The following is a 15,014-nucleotide window of genomic DNA, read 5'->3' as shown; positions in this document are numbered from 1 at the left end:
GGAATCAGCCACACAGCGACACCCATGGAGTCCCTATGAAGGCACCTGGCATGCCGATGTCCAGGTCTCCTGCAGAGGAAGGAAACTTTGCAGAAGGCTTTCCACTTGCTTCCGGAAGCAGATTAGTCCAAGAGAGAAAGCGGAAGCAACAGCATTCAGTCAGGGGAAGACGTGCACCTGCCCCAGAGCCGATGCACCTTAAGCAGCAATGACTGCTGAGAGGCTTTGGTGGCGCAGTGTTGAGGAGAGTAATGCATCATCTGGGAGACTAAGCAGCGACACTGGATCTCGCTTTGTGCTTCGCTGCACGCTTGCATGTAGGGGGCCTTGGTTTACTGCTGAGCAGCTTAGGTGCTTTTTCCTCCAAAACAACTGTGAGCAGCAAGGTGCATCACCAAAAGGAAAGGAGCTATAAAACCTGACTTCCAAATGCCAGGGCTCTGGCTGAGATTCAGGCTCAGAAAGGCAAGTTGTCCCAGCATGTTTCTGAAGGCACCCTCCACAACTCAGCTGAGCACGCGTGTCCGTTATTTCCTGCGGCCTCAGAAGTGTTGTCACCTCTGCCCAGTTCATAAGCCTGCTTCTGTCCTCTGTCAGGGGGTACTCAGGGCAGGCAGTGAAAAGTCACTGCTTCCTGAGCGTACGTGCAAGACACACTGGGTGCACTGGCAGAAGAAATTATGTTAGCTCTTGAATGCTTTCCATGGTGGTACTCAAGGGTGACGCTCAGAGATACCACAGGGCCGTGATGACTGGGTTACAGACTCACACTCCATTTCCCGAGGCTTTTTGGTCTTTCTCTTGCCCGCTTGCTTATTTTTGGTGCATTGGAGCTCCACCCTCAACTGGCGGTAGAGCTCGGGACAGAGTCCAGTTGCTCTTCCTTGCAGAGCAGGTGGCTAGCTGAGGGGGGAGAAGAACAAACCAGCACCAGTCTCCAGCTACGCTGCACAAAGTCTTTAATGAGAAGGAGCAAATGCAGTGGCACAGAACAGAGTGCCACTGAGAACACGCAGGCATGATGGTGTCCAAAATGGTTGTCAGGCAATCACAGAGCAATATGAGAACCCACGGGGAATGACGCTGTCAAAAGTTGCCTCTTCCCTGTATGTAGAGAGTGGGGGCTGCCTTTCCAGATGGGCTTCTGGGCACACGGGTAGGGTTGGCTGGTCCTGACAGCCAACCACAGGTCTGCCTGAGAGCAGGTGGGTAGGACGGGGTCAAGAAATGGCTGTCAGCCCAGGAACAGGTAATGGGTAGAGTCCTGCAAAACAAATTACTTATGGGCATGCAGCGTGGCATGTGGCAGATGCTCGTATCCAACCAAGTTATATAGGCCAAGAAACCTCTGCTAGAAACGATCCACCTGGCCTACTTGCACATTATACGACAGGGTAGAGAATCGTTACCCTAGCATTGCCCGCTTTTCACTCACCGATTGCCGAGCTGATGTACACTAGGCAAGTGTACAAGATATGGACATATCCGGTGCCTAAGAAGAAATCCAGGCTAGTTGCTGTGCCTTTTTAATTCAACCAAAGGGCACATTATGCCAGCACACGTTAGCCTGGGACAGCGTGAATGTGCCTCTGTCTGGGGCAGAGGGAGACCTGTGTTAGCTCAATGTTATGCCCTACGGTATTCCCAAAGGGCACCGTATTGGCTATATGTGCCTAGGTGTTGGTAGTGGAGGGGAGAGGGGGTGCTGCAGGGTGGCCCCTGTGAGACAAGGTAAGGGGCTGCCCTGTGTCAGACACAGCCAGTTCCAGCTCCACAGTGGACCCAACGCACGACACAGCTGAGCCATCAGCATGCCACTTGGGCAGCTAAAGGAGTGTGGTGTGAAGGAGTCAAGTTGAGCCCGGGACAGGGGAGAGGAAAGGCGCTGTTTTAGGTTTGTCTTGTTGTTTCTCACTGCGTGAATCTGTCTTGATTGGCAAGAAATTAATTGTCCCCAAACCAAGCCTGATTCACCTGCAACAATTTTTGCTAGGCCTTGTCCCTGTGTTTATCTTGACCCATGAGTTTTCTCATCCTGTTTTCAGGGCTCTGCATCCCCCGAGGGTGGGGAAAGGCGTGAGCAAGTGGGTGGGTGGGTGTTCGTCTGTGCTTAAACCACCACAGGTACATACACACAAACACAGGTACGCTTGCACAGGGCATGCACAGCTGGCACACGCATAAACGCCGATGGGGAGCGGCACCATTACCAGCACGCAGCAGCTCGCGTTTCCCTAGCCAACATCTCACACACAGAGAAGCGTGCGCGCACACCCCCACCCGCACCCCCACACGCACGCTGGATGTGGGCTGCTGGAGGTGCGTTGGTGGTATAGTGGTGAGCATAGCTGCCTTCCAAGCAGTTGACCCGGGTTCGATTCCTGGCCAACGCAGGGAAACTTTTCTTCAGCGGGGCTCCACAGGGCCTTGCCTCTCCTGCGCCAAAAGAGCCCAGCTTCCCTCAGCAAGTGCAGCTGCCGTAGGGTGGTCGAGCCGCTCCCCTTGACTCCCCCTGCAGCCTTGCCTCATGGCCAGGCCTCTGGGCACCTCCTAGCCCAGCAGACACAGGCCGGGCTTTTAGCAAGGCCCGCCTTGGCAAAAGCAGGCTGAGGGGGCTGCTCTGCACCATGCAGAGATTCTCAGGGAGCGTTGAAGCACTGGAGCAGGTGCCCAGAGAACTGTGGGATTCTCCGTGCCGGGGTATCCCACTCAAGTTTCAATGGGGCTCAGGCACTGAGCAGCCTGCTCTAGCTTTGGGGCTAGCCCTGCTTTGAGCAGGCATTTGGACTAGTGACCTGCTGAGATGCCTTGCAGTCTAGCTCCTTCCGTGAAGCTCAACAAGTCCCAGACAGAGCTGTGCCCTCCTTCCTCTGCACCATGGGCAGTAAGCGAGCCGCTTCCCCACAGGAACCGGAGCTCAGCCATTGCTCAGCCCTCGGCGCATCTCCTGTCCTTTCTCCTTGACCCTCCAGCCCCTTTCCCACACACTGACGCTGTCCCCGTGCTGGGTACTCTGTGGTCGGAAGTGCGTGTAGGAGCTGCGGTTGCCTGTCAGCAGCCCTTGGTGGGAGCAGGGCAAGGGTGCTCCCTGGAGCCAGCTCCCCCTGCAGCAGTGCCCGGAGGAGGCTGGCTGAGCTGGGCTGGCTCTGGCAGCTGTGGGGGAGCAGCAGCAGCAGCAGCAGCAGCAGCAGCAGCAGCAGGAGGTCAGGATGTCCGCGCAGTCTAAGGCACTGCATTCAGGTTCCCGTCTCCCAGGGAGACATGGGTTCAAGTCCCGCTTGTGGCAGGCTCTTCTCTACGGGTGGCCTCCTTCATGGCTTCTCTCTCTTGGCCTCCTTCTCTCTCCTCTGGGGGTTCTGCTCAGCCTGCTGACTATGTCTTGCTGCAGTCCCAGCTCCTGAAGAAGAAGAAATGGGCATACCCATGTGGCCACCAGTTGCAGGTAGCTACGCCTAGAACAGAAATTCCACTTTTCCACTCTCCCCTGCAAAACTCACATTCTGCATGCCTCTCACCTAAAATGTGGATCATGGGACATTCTTCAAACATTCACCCACAAAATGCTCTCTCCCTGCTTCCACCTTATCCTCCAACAACTCTTCTGGTTGGAAGGCATTTCAGGCAGTCAGAGAGTGCATCCTCCTGCTCCAAGCAGGCTCACACCAGCTGATCAGTGCTCTGTCCTCTCGGGTCATAAAATACCTTGAGGACAGACATTTCACAGCCTCTCTGGACCCCTGTTCCCTTGCTTTGGCACCCTCTGGGTGATCCTTTTTGTTCCTCTAGCCAGTCACAAACTGCCTGTTCAATTTCTGACCGTCAGCTCTCATCTGCCAGCCATCTCAGTAGCCTCCTTGTAGGCACTGGGAGGCTCCTATTAGATCCCCGCAAAGCCTTTTCTTCTCCCAGCTAAGCACGCCTTGGGTCCTCAGCCTCTCCTCACAAGGCCAGAGCCCCCGGCCCCTGACTATCCTACGAATCCTCCGCTGAACTTGCTCCAGTTTATCATCACCTTTCCTTGGTTCCCCAGGTAGTCCTTTTTCCCCTTTTTTGGAGACTGGGGCAACTTTTCCCTCTCGTTAGTCACCTGGGAGCCCCTCTGCCCTCTGCTCCCGAAGCTGGAGGGCTCCTGAGATGCATCCTTCCCTCTTTCAGGCCCAGTGGCACATTCTATAGGTGCCAATCTAGGATGTGGCATTGACCAGCAGGATTTCAACCCACAAAGTTTCCCTGAGCTGGCGGTTCCTCACCAGCAAACGTGGACAGCACCAGTAGGAACAGGGGTAGGTGGGAGTAAAGGCCCACAAGTAAGAGGCCAACAGGGACATTGCAGGCTCTGGGGCATTTCTCTCCAACGCCGCTGACAGGACAGAGACAGCCTCACGCCATCCCACCACAGGTTGCCTGAGCACTGGTGGCATTTTTCGGAAGGACCGCAGTCAGGAAGTGTGAGCCATAGAAGAGGTCTTCCTGTGCACGTGGGAAGAGGAAGAGGGGACATGCACAAGGTGGTATGAGAGCATGCCGGAGCACGTGGTGATTGAGGGAGCTGCTGAGGGAGCCGGGCTTGTTCAGCCTGGAGAAGAGAAGGTGAGGGGGCACACCTGGCTGCAGTCTTCTGCTGTGTGAAGGGGGCTGTCTGGCTTGCCAAGGCCTGCCCTCAGCCAGACAGAGCTCGGGAGTGCAGGGCCCAGGAGCGGCCTGGCCTCCTGTGTGGGTCAGCCTGGCCTGAGCTGCAGCTCCCAGGTTCTGGGGAGCTCTGGGAGATCTCGGCTTCCCACTGAAGCTTGTAAGGGGGACACAAAGTGTCCTCCCTGCAGTGTCCCAAAGGGAGGAGCAGCATCGGAGGCTCCTGTCATGGGAGAGAGCAGGTTCTCCCTCTTCCTTGCAGAGCAGGTGGCTAACGGAAGGGGGAGAAGAACAAACCAGCACCAGTCTCCAGCTATGCTGCACAAAGTCTTTAATGAGAAGGAGCAACTGCAGTGGCACAGAACAGAGACCAAGAAACACGTCTGCAGGGTTCAGGGAGGCACGGAGAACGGCCCATTTCCCAACAACAAGCTCCAGGCAAAGCGCTTGCCTCTCCCCGTTCTGCTCTCGCTGCTGGCAATCCCAGCCCACCAAGAGCAGTCCCTAACTCCGGCACCCTCCCCCCCGTCAGCAGGAGGTTCAGCAAAGCAGAAGAGAACGAGCCCTTTCTCAAGGAGCCCAGAGCAAAGCAGAGCCAGAGGAGGCACGGCGAGGCCTGCCGTGCAGCGAGGAGCAGCGGGCACAGGTCCCTCCTGCCAGGTGGGATGCGGACACCCAGCCCATCTGCAAGCCGTGGCCACGCTCCTGCTGCTGCAGGGTCCCCGTCTTCCTTCCTGCTCCGAACGGGATGATCCGCCGGCTTCAGCAGTTCAGACTGCAGCGAGGGGGAGGCAGACACAGCCCTGACCCCCCCAGACCAAGGGAGCCCCCAGAAGAGATGGGAACCCCCGCGGCGCTGAGGGAGCTCCCAACAGCAGCTGACAGAGAGGATCCCACAGCTGTGCTCTGAGGGAAAGAGGTGAGGATGGGGCCCGGCAGGGTCACCACCACCGGGGAGGCCTGGATGGCCACCGTCGAGTCGGCGCAGCGGGCGACACAGGGCTCACTGCAGCTGCTTGCAAGTGGGGTTGGGCCAGAAGCCCCACAGGGCGGTGGGAGACAGGGTCTGAAGCAAGACATCTCTCAGTGAGGGAGGCAAAGCTGAAACACAGAGCAAGGAGGGAGCACGAACCTCAGTATCAGTCTGTCTTTCTTTTCCTCAGCTCTCTCTGTGGACGCTCTTTGTTTTAAAAACACACACTGTGCCTACAGCTGCCACAGCACTCATCGTGCCCTCCGAGCTCCACAGCACAGGAAGGCTGACCCGCTTGTGGGATAGGAGCCAGCACAGGGGGTTTAAAGCACCTGTGGAAAGACTGATCATAGCCCATCTCCAGAACAAACGTTGCTGCATTGCAGAAGGCACTGGATGCGCTTGTCCGTTTGGTTAGAGACCACCTGCCTTAGGCAGTAATTCTGGTGGGCAGACCTCCTTGCAGCGGAGCCCCATTGACGCCGTTCTGCTTGAAAGAACCCCCTCTTCCCACCTCTCCCCAGCCACCTCCACCAAAAGGGCAAGAGGTGACAGCCCTTCAACAGTTCTATTGCAAGGCCAAGCTGAGGCAGCCCAAGTATCAGCCTGAGTAGCCACCATGACAGCAGCTCAGCCCACAGAGAAAGACGGAGCAGACTCAGGCTTACCTCGTTCCTCGAGGAAAGGGAGGCAAAAGAGGAGGATGCAGAGCCTGGAGCAGCACAGGCTTTTATGCTGTGTCCCGCGTGCCCCATGGGGCCCCAAACATTCCTCGCTCATGAAGCATCTAAACACCTAGTAGTTGCCGCTTGCCGAGGCCTCGCTGGTGATTAAGCCCTTGTCTCTTTCACTCAAAATGTTTTTCTCCCACTTCATACCACCTAGAATTGTAGAATGAAGCATAGAATGGTTTTGGGTTGGAAGGGCGCCTAAAGATCATCTAGTTCCAATGCCGTTGCCATGGGCAGGGATACCTTCCACTAGATCAGGTTGCTCAAAGCCCCATCCAGCCTGGCTTGAACACTGCCAGGGAGGGGGCAACCGCAACTTCTCTGGATGACTTGTTCCACTGTCTCACCACCCTCCCAGGAAAGAATTTCTTCCTAATACCTAATCTAAATCTACCCTCTTTCAGTTTTAAGCCATTACTCTTCGTCCTATCCCTGCACTCTCTGATAAAGAGTCCCTCCCCATCTTTGCTGAAGGTCTCTTGGGAACCTTCTCTTCTCTAGGCTAAACCACACCAGCTCTCTCAGCCTGTCCCCCTAGGGCAGGTGCTCCAACCCCTTGATCATCCTTGTGGCCCTCCTCTGCACCCACTCGAGGAGGTCCATCTCTTTCTTATGCTGGGCGCCCTGGAGCTGAACACGGTATTCCAGGTGTGGTCTCACGAGAGTGGTGTAGGGGGCAGAATCACCTCCCTCGACCTGCTAGCCACGCTTCTTTTGATGCAGCCCAGGATATGACTGGCTTTCTGGGCCGCAAGCGTGCGCTGCCAGCTCATATTCAGTTTTTCATCTACCAGTACCCCCAAGTCCTTCCCCGCCCGGCTGCTCTCAATCCACTCATGGGCCAGCCTGTATCCATGTCTGGGATTGCCCCGCCCCACGTGCAGGACCTTGCACTTGGCCTTGTTGAACTTCATGAGATTCGCACGGGCCCACCTCTCTAGCCTGTCAAGGTCCCTCTGGATGGCATCCCTTCCCTCTAGAGCATCAACCACACCACTCAGCTTGGTGTCATCTGCAAACTTGCTGAGGGTGCACTCAATCCCACTGTCCATGTCCCCGACAAAGATGTTAAATAATACTGGTCCCAGTACGGACCCCTGAGGGACACCATTCATCACTGGTCTCCACCCGGACACTGAGCCGTGGACTGCAACTCTTTGAGTGTAACCATCCAGCCAGTTCCTTATCCACTGAGTGGTCCACCCGTCAAATTCATGTCTCTCCATTTTAGAGACGTGGACGTTGTGCGGGACAGTATCAAATGCTTCGCGCAAGTAGATGATGTCAGTCGCTCTTCCTTTATCCGCCAATGTGGTAACCCCGTCGTAGAGGGCCACTAAGTTTGTCAGGCACGATTTTCCCTTAGGAAAGCCATGCTGGCTGTCACCAATCACCTCTCTGATTCCCACATGCCTTAGCATAGTTTCCAGGAGGATCTGCTCCATGACCTTGCCGGGCACAGAGGTGAGACGGACCAGCCTGCAGTTCACCAGGTCGTCCTTTTTTCCCCTTTTTAAAAATGGGGGTTATGTTTCCCCTTTTCCAGTCGCTGGGAACTTCACCGGCCTGCCACAACTTTTCAAATGTGATGGACAGTGGCTTAGCAGCTTCATCTGCCTGTTCCTTCAGGACCCTCGGATGCATCTCATCAGGTCCCATGGACTTGTGCACATTCAGGTTCCTTAGATGGTCTCGAACCTGATCTTCTCCTACAGTGGGTGGTACTTCATTCTCCCGGTCCCTGCCTTTGGATTCTGTGAATTGGGAGGCATGGCTCGAGCACTGGCTGGTGAAGACCGAGGCAAAAATGTTGTTGAGTACCTCAGCCTTCTCCATGTCGGTTATAGCTAGGTCTCCCAGTTCGTTCTTCAGAACGGGGGTGGGGTACAGCTTCTTTCACCTTCCTTTGTTGTCCTGTGTTCCTGAAGAAACCCTTCTTGCTATTTTTCACGTCCCTAGCCAAGTTCAGCTCCAGCTGTGCCTTGGTTTCCTGATCCCTTCCTTGCACTCCTGGGCCATTTCCCTATAAACTGCCCGGGATGGGTGTCCCTACCTCCACTGCCCATGCATTTTGGTTTTGTGTTTCAGTTTGGCTACGAGGTCTTGACTTAGCCAAGCTGGCCTGCTGCCTCCCCTGCCTGACTTCTTGCACGTTGGGACTGACAGCTCTAGCGCCCTAAGAAAAATGTCTTTCAATACCTCCCAGTTCTCGTTCGCTCCTTTATATCTGAGGGCAGTTTCCCAAGGCATCCCATGCACTAGCACCCTAAACAGCCAAACCTTACCCATCCTGCACCCCTCAAGACTGAGAATTGCACCAGGGCATGATCACTGCAGTCCAGGCTACCTCCAGTCTCGACCTCTTCTACTGAATTCTTCCGCACTAGTAAACAACACTTTGTTGTTGTTTAAACAGCAGGCTCTCCATCACCTGTACTAGGAAGTGGTCCTCAACACACTCCAGTAGTTTCCTGGACTGGTTGCAGTTCGCTGTGCCACTTTTCCATCAGATGTCTGGGTGGTCCAGATCAGTCCCCTATCAGGATCACGACCTGTGAGCGTGAGCCTTCCTAGCGCTGAAATGATTCGTCTGTGTCCCAGATTCATAAGGCCAATTAACTCGGAGGTCTCAGGCTAGTGTGGAGGAAGATTTTAAGTGGGTTTGTGTCATACGGATTGCCATTGTCACGTTGCCCTCTTCATGGCGAGTGTGGCCACCAGTCGCGGTGAAATTCAGCTATGAGCTCGCGAGTGCTTTCCGTGCAGGCACTCAAGCTAATCCTAAGAGACGTTTCTCCAATGGGTCATCGTAGACACACAGGAGACAGTGGGTAAGTTCAGGCAGAAGGTCAAGACTGCACAATCCCATACGGGAGAAGAGACGCACCTCTCCAGGCACCTAGCAAAGCTCAGTGGCAAAGAAGGATCATTGTGGGCTGGAGGGAAGCCCCTTGCGGGCAGGACTGAAGGCCACGAGGACCTTGCTTACAGTCATCAGGCTCTGCCACAGCCTGTTTTCCTGTTTTTTCTGCCCACAAGCCCAGGGAACAACGGCAGATGCTTAGCGATGAAGAGCAGACCAGAGGGTCAGGCGGGTCTCTTTCAAGTGACTTCTCCCTAGGCTCTCCATTGCCATGTCCCTTGATGACTTGGCCAGGCCCTCACGCTTCTTCCAACCAGGGGTCTGGGCCCAGCTTGGGAAGTGGAGAACCTGCTGGAAACAGGCAAATCAAGGCGTAGGAGGGTGATCAGAGAGGTGCCCGCATCCTTCCCTGAAAGAGACCCACACCCAAATTGACCTGTTTTGCTCAGCACGGTCACCCCAGAGGCCAAAGCCCTGGATGGCCTGCTTTTGAGGAGAGGCGCAGGGCAGGGAGCCAAAAGCTCATGGCCCTTTTTCCTGGGTCAGGCATGGGGTGGCCCCATTCCACGCATTTCAAACTATAAAGGGACGTGGGATCAGTCTCCCAGAGCACCTGGGAGTCATCGTGATGTGGAAGAGTTGGGGAAACCCCTGAACTCCAGGCAAACATGAGTCACCCTGCTGCGGACTTCAGTGGACACCGTGCCCTGGTCTCAGGCATGCCAGGGATACCAGAGCTCATAGCCCCAAAGTGCCACTTTCCTCAAGGGCGTTTCCTCAGGTCCTAGCACCGTTCCTGAAACGACTGGTGCTTCTGTGCAATCTCGTGCCACTGCTGCCTTCCAAGGCACTGCCTTCTGGTGGCTGCTCAAGGGCCCATGAGACTCAGTGCACCCCAGAATAATGCGGGAGGGATGGTACTTCTGGAGGTTCTTCTGGCCAGCCTCCTGGTCTGAGCAGACCAAGCTCCCCAGTTACCTCAGAAGGCTCCCGTCAACCTCTGAACACCACCACTGTCGGAGCGGTCACTGTCTCTTGAGCAGCCCTTCCAGGACTACACCGTGCCCCCTGTCAGTTCTTTACCCACAAAGACAGCTGGCATTTCCCTTGTTCCAACTTGTGATTGTTGCCTCTTGCCCTTTTGCAGTGCCCTCTTCTAAGAGAAGAGTCTGGCTCACAGCTTTCACTGCAAATCGCAAAGGAAGCCTTCACGCCTAATCCTATAGTTACCTCCTGTCCACCACCAGACATTACCCCATAACCCTGGAATCTTCTCACCAGCGCTGGCACCCTCACTGTCATCTTCTGGTGGCCCACTTGTGGGCCTGGGAGGCTCAGCTGTGAGAGCTCCTGGCTGGTAGGATGGGGACCATGCCTCAAGCTCCTGCTCAGGTGAAAGCGTGCCTGTTTGGTGGACACATGGTTGGAGGGGGTCATCTCGAAAGCTCCCTTCTAACACAAGCTCATGGATGAAAGCTGAGGGGAAGGATCGTTGCCCTTCCCTCGGCACTGCAGAGGCCACATTCGGACTGGTGTGCCCCATTTTGGTTTGATGCAAGCTGAAGTTTCCTGGCCAACACCTCACACACACACACAAACACACACACACACACACCCACACACACACACACACACACCCCCACACCCACACCCAAAAAGAGGAGAGCACAGTCACACAGAAACGGGCTTCATGTTCTTCATGTGTCTGGAAAGGGTTTCCAGGATGACTTGCTCCTTCCCATTCCCAGGGATCGAGGTGAGGCTGGCCAGCCTGCAGTTCCCCAGGTCCTCCTTTGTGCCCTTCTGGAAGATAGGAGTGACACTGACTTTCTTTCAGGCCTCAGGAACCTCTGCCAATTGCCGTCACCTTGCAAAGACAATCCAGAGTGGCCTCTTCCAGAAGTCCTCCTTGTCTGAGTGCTTCACAAGCTGGCAGCAGGAGGACGGCATGGGTATCTATCTGCAAGGGAGCTCCCTGCTACCTGAGTACCTGATTGGCCAGAAGCCAGAACGTGGCTTGGATGTTGACTCCTCTGGTTGTCACCAGAGACTCCTCCTTGGATGTTGTCACCTCTGGTTCCGCAGGCCATCTGCAGGAACAAGGCTTGTGCTAGGTGCTTGTGTTCCTGATAAGCAGCAGCATGCACATTTTGGGCTATGTGCTTGTAAGTTCCCTTCTGCCTAATTGCCTGCTAGGCCAGCAGCTTGGATGCTGCCTGCAAGGTCCCTGGTACCTGAGTAGCAGATGGGCCAGTGAGAGGAAAATTCCAGGCAAGTGAAGAACTGCATTCTCCCAACAGCTACAGCAGGCTGTGTAAGGATGGAGCCAGTCTCTCCAGAGAGGTGCACTGCAAAAAGGCAAGATCGACACTAACAAGTTGCAACAAGGGAAATGCCAGCTGTCTTTGGGGGAGAAGAAGTGACAGGGGGCACAGTGCAGCCCTGCAAGAGCTGCCCAAGAGGCAGTGAGCTCTCTGACAGTGGCGGTGTTCACAAGTCAATGGGGCAAGGCCCAGAGCTTCCTGAGGTAAATGGGAAGCTTAGTCTGCTCGGGGCAGGAAGTCTGGGTCCCAGAGAACCTCCAGAGGTCCCTTCTAACCTTCGTTATTCTGAGGTGCACTGAGTCTCACGGGCCCTTGATGAGCCACTGAAAGGCAATGCCTTGGAAGGCAGCAGTGGCACGAGATTGCACAGAAGCACCAGTTGTTTCAGAAATGGTGCTACAATGTGTGGAAATGCCCTTGAGGAAAGCGGCACTTTGGGAGGAATGAGGCTATGAGCTCTGGTAATCCCTGGCATGCCTGAGACCAGGGCACGGTGTCCACTGAAGTCCGCAGCAGGGTGACTCATGTTTGCCTGGAGTTCAGGGGTTTCCCCAACTCTTCCACATCACGATGACTCCCAGGTGCTCTGGGAGACTGATCCCACGTCCCTTTATAGTTTGAAATGCGTGGAATGGGGCCACCCCATGCCTGACCCAGGAAAAAGGGCCATGAGCTTTTGGCTCCCTGCCCTGCGCCTCTCCTCAAAAGCAGGCCATCCAGGGCTTTGGCCTCTGGGGTGACCGTGCTGAGCAAAACAGGTCAATTTGGGTGTGGGTCTCTTTCAGGGAAGGATGCGGGCACCTCTCTGATCACCCTCCTACGCCTTGATTTGCCTGTTTCCAGCAGGTTCTCCACTTCCCAAGCTGGGCCCAGACCCCTGGTTGGAAGAAGCGTGAGGGCCTGGCCAAGTCATCAAGGGACATGGCAATGGAGAGCCTAGGGAGAAGTCACTTGAAAGAGACCCGCCTGACCCTCTGGTCTGCTCTTCATCGCTAAGCATCTGCCGTTGTTCCCTGGGCTTGTGGGCAGAAAAAACAGGAAAACAGGCTGTGGCAGAGCCTGATGACTGTAAGCAAGGTCCTCGTGGCCTTCAGTCCTGCCCGCAAGGGGCTTCCCTCCAGCCCACAATGATCCTTCTTTGCCACTGAGCTTTGCTAGGTGCCTGGAGAGGTGCGTCTCTTCTCCCGTATGGGATTGTGCAGTCTTGACCTTCTGCCTGAACTTACCCACTGTCTCCTGTGTGTCTACGATGACCCATTGGAGAAACGTCTCTTAGGATTAGCTTGAGTGCCTGCACGGAAAGCACTCGCGAGCTCATAGCTGAATTTCACCGCGACTGGTGGCCACACTCGCCATGAAGAGGGCAACGTGACAATGGCAATCCGTATGACACAAACCCACTTAAAATCTTCCTCCACACTAGCCTGAGACCTCCGAGTTAATTGGCCTTATGAATCTGGGACACAGACGAATCATTTCAGCGCTAGGAAGGCTCACGCTCACAGGTCGTGATCCTGATAGGGGACTGATCTGGACCACCCAGACATCTGATGGAAAAGTGGCACAGCGAACTGCAACCAGTCCAGGAAACTACTGGAGTGTGTTGAGGACCACTTCCTAGTACAGGTGATGGAGAGCCTGCTGTTTAAACAACAACAAAGTGTTGTTTACTAGTGCGGAAGAATTCAGTAGAAGAGGTCGAGACTGGAGGTAGCCTGGACTGCAGTGATCATGCCCTGGTGCAATTCTCAGTCTTGAGGGGTACAGGATGGGTAAGGTTTGGCTGTTTAGGGTGCTAGTGCATGGGATGCCTTGGGAAACTGCCCTCAGATATAAAGGAGCGAACGAGAACTGGGAGGTATTGAAAGACATTTTTCTTAGGGCGCTAGAGCTGTCAGTCCCAACGTGCAAGAAGTCAGGCAGGGGAGGCAGCAGGCCAGCTTGGCTAAGTCAAGACCTCGTAGCCAAACTGAAACACAAAACCAAAATGCATGGGCAGTGGAGGTAGGGACACCCATCCCGGGCAGTTTGTAGGGAAATGGCCCAGGAGTGCAAGGAAGGGATCAGGAAACCAAGGCACAGCTGGAGCTGAACTTGGCTAGGGACGTGAAAAATAGCAAGAAGGGTTTCTTCAGGAACACAGGACAACAAAGGAAGGTGAAAGAAGCTGTACCCCACCCCCCGCTCTGAAGAACGAACTGGGAGACCTAGCTATAACCGACATGGAGAAGGCTGAGGTACTCAACAACATTTTTGCCTCGGTCTTCACCAGCCAGTGCTCGAGCCATGCCTCCCAATTCACAGAATCCAAAGGCAGGGACCGGGAGAATGAAGTACCACCCACTGTAGGAGAAGATCAGGTTCGAGACCATCTAAGGAACCTGAATGTGCACAAGTCCATGGGACCTGATGAGATGCATCCGAGGGTCCTGAAGGAACAGGCAGATGAAGCTGCTAAGCCACTGTCCATCACATTTGAAAAGCTGTGGCAGGCCGGTGAAGTTCCCAGCGACTGGAAAAGGGGAAACATAACCCCCATTTTTAAAAAGGGGAAAAAAGGACGACCTGGTGAACTGCAGGCTGGTCCGTCTCACCTCTGTGCCCGGCAAGGTCATGGAGCAGATCCTCCTGGAAACTATGCTAAGGCATGTGGGAATCAGAGAGGTGATTGGTGACAGCCAGCATGGCTTTCCTAAGGGAAAATCGTGCCTGACAAACTTAGTGGCCCTCTACGACGGGGTTACCACATTGGCGGATAAAGGAAGAGCGACTGACATCATCTACTTGCGCGAAGCATTTGATACTGTCCCGCACAACGTCCACGTCTCTAAAATGGAGAGACATGAATTTGACGGGTGGACCACTCAGTGGATAAGGAACTGGCTGGATGGTTACACTCAAAGAGTTGCAGTCCACGGCTCAGTGTCCGGGTGGAGACCAGTGATGAATGGTGTCCCTCAGGGGTCCGTACTGGGACCAGTATTATTTAACATCTTTGTCGGGGACATGGACAGTGGGATTGAGTGCACCCTCAGCAAGTTTGCAGATGACACCAAGCTGAGTGGTGTGGTTGATACTCTAGAGGGAAGGGATGCCATCCAGAGGGACCTTGACAGGCTAGAGAGGTGGGCCCGTGCGAATCTCATGAAGTTCAACAAGGCCAAGTGCAAGGTCCTGCACGTGGGGCGGGGCAATCCCAGACATGGATACAGGCTGGCCCATGAGTGGATTGAGAGCAGCCGGGCGGGGAAGGACTTGGGGGTACTGGTAGATGAAAAACTGAATATGAGCTGGCAGCGCACGCTTGCGGCCCAGAAAGCCAGTCATATCCTGGGCTGCATCAAAAGAAGCGTGGCTAGCAGGTCGAGGGAGGTGATTCTCCCCCTACACCACTCTCGTGAGACCACACCTGGAATACCGTGTTCAGCTCCAGGGCGCCCAGCATAAGAAAGAGATGGACCTCCTCGAGTGGGTGCAGAGGAGGGCCACAAGGA

At 55.0% G+C, this 15,014-nt stretch overlaps 1 non-coding gene across 1 annotated transcript; it reads left to right on the top strand.

Annotated features, from left to right (window-relative positions):
• Positions 1 to 2,321: 2,321 nt before the first annotated feature.
• On the top strand, positions 2,322 to 2,393 carry TRNAG-UCC (transfer RNA glycine (anticodon UCC)). The gene has a single exon. It is a non-coding gene; the product is annotated as a tRNA-Gly (tRNA).
• The last annotated feature ends 12,621 nt before the right edge of the window (positions 2,394 to 15,014 follow it).

This window comes from Nipponia nippon, unplaced genomic scaffold (genome assembly GCF_047370975.1).
Source record: "Nipponia nippon isolate SJK-2023a ecotype South Korea unplaced genomic scaffold, ASM4737097v1 scaffold_9, whole genome shotgun sequence".
Lineage (NCBI taxonomy): Eukaryota > Metazoa > Chordata > Aves > Pelecaniformes > Threskiornithidae > Nipponia > Nipponia nippon.
This window is presented reverse-complemented; position numbering and strand designations above follow the sequence as displayed.